The following is a 1,424-nucleotide window of genomic DNA, read 5'->3' on the forward strand; positions in this document are numbered from 1 at the left end:
CCGCCGCGCTTCCCAAGCGGCGCACTGTAGCAGTGCGCCACCGGGCCGGCCCGTCCTTGCCAAACTTTTGAACGAGCTTGAAGAAGTGGTATTCTGTGATTTGGGGGTCCAGGTTGCCAGTCCATAATTGGTGCCCTTCCTGTAGAGAGCCCTCTGAGAGGATGGATGTAGTCTCCAGGGAAAGAGTTTTGGTTTCTGCATCCATTAATCTCCACGAAATACTCATGGCCTCAGCATTGTGCCCTCAGCTCATTCTCCAAAAGCAGGTTCCAAACCTGGGGTCCAATGGACCTCCAGACTTGTCCAACTCAACACCACCTGCTGCCAGGCCCAATGATTTCTAAATAAACTGCATTTCAAATTCACTTTATGTGCACTTTTAAAGTAATTAGAAACATAATTTTAATTTAAAAGTTGTAATCTAGTTTGGGTCTTTTCTTTGTTTTCTCTTTCTGAATATTCTGTCAGATGTGGATAAAATAGCCTGTAAAGTAGTTTTTGGAAAACATTTGGATTTATTTTCACCTAAAGAATAATTAATTTTGCAAGATTTCTAAGGGTATTTGGAAGGCAGGACTTTTCTTTCACAGGAATTGTGAAGAAAGTAAAACTAGATTATCAAATTTTAAGTACCCTCATTTCATGGCTGGCCGGTTAGCTCAGTTGATTAGAGTGTGGTGTTTTAACACCAAGGTGAAGGGTTTGGATTCCCACCAGCCAGAAAAAAAAAAAAAGCCTCATTTCTACCAGCAATTATTTTATGGCAATATCTGTGAGTTAACATGTTCTAGGAAGTATGTTTTTCTCTCACATTCCCATTTGTGGAAGGTTTCATCCATTGAGAATTGGTAATCAATTGAAATATGATCATATTTACATAAATTAACATACAAATATTTAAAATATTAGTAGGTTAAAATGAACAGAATGTCCTGGTGTAGTACACAGATGGATACAAGAAGACATATCACACATTTTTTGAAAGATGCATTTGTCTGAGATAGACTTTGGACTCTGTAGAAGGGGGATTATTTTGTATTATGCAATATTGCTAAGTAGCTATGTTGCCAAGAAAGAACTTTCAGCATGGACTTCCATAATCCTAAGCAAACAAAGGAGTGTATTATGGAGCTTATCGTTAAACACAGAATAATAAACAAGAAGCTGATTATAGCTGAAAGTCATGAAACCATTTCATATACAGAGAGTTTTGTTGTTTCTAAAATTTTCAAGGCAGCAACATAGACATATTCACAAAAAATAAAAAGGATATTTCCTCAATTACAGAAAGATTTTGACATATGCTTCCCTGTAATATCATTATAATACAGGTGCAAATTATTAAGCATTCAAAAACTTTTTAAAAACTGGGAATTATGTCCATATATTGAGTATATATTATAGACTGTGCCACAAAAAAAAAA

At 36.3% G+C, this 1,424-nt stretch overlaps 1 pseudogene; it reads right to left on the reverse strand.

The window, feature by feature from the left end:
• LOC103600782 overlaps positions 1-205 on the reverse strand; it is a 1,594-nt pseudogene extending 1,389 nt beyond the window's left edge.
• Between the last annotated feature and the right edge of the window lie 1,219 nt (positions 206-1,424).

Source organism: Galeopterus variegatus, unplaced genomic scaffold (genome assembly GCF_000696425.1).
Source record: "Galeopterus variegatus unplaced genomic scaffold, G_variegatus-3.0.2 Scaffold3460, whole genome shotgun sequence".
NCBI lineage: Eukaryota > Metazoa > Chordata > Mammalia > Dermoptera > Cynocephalidae > Galeopterus > Galeopterus variegatus.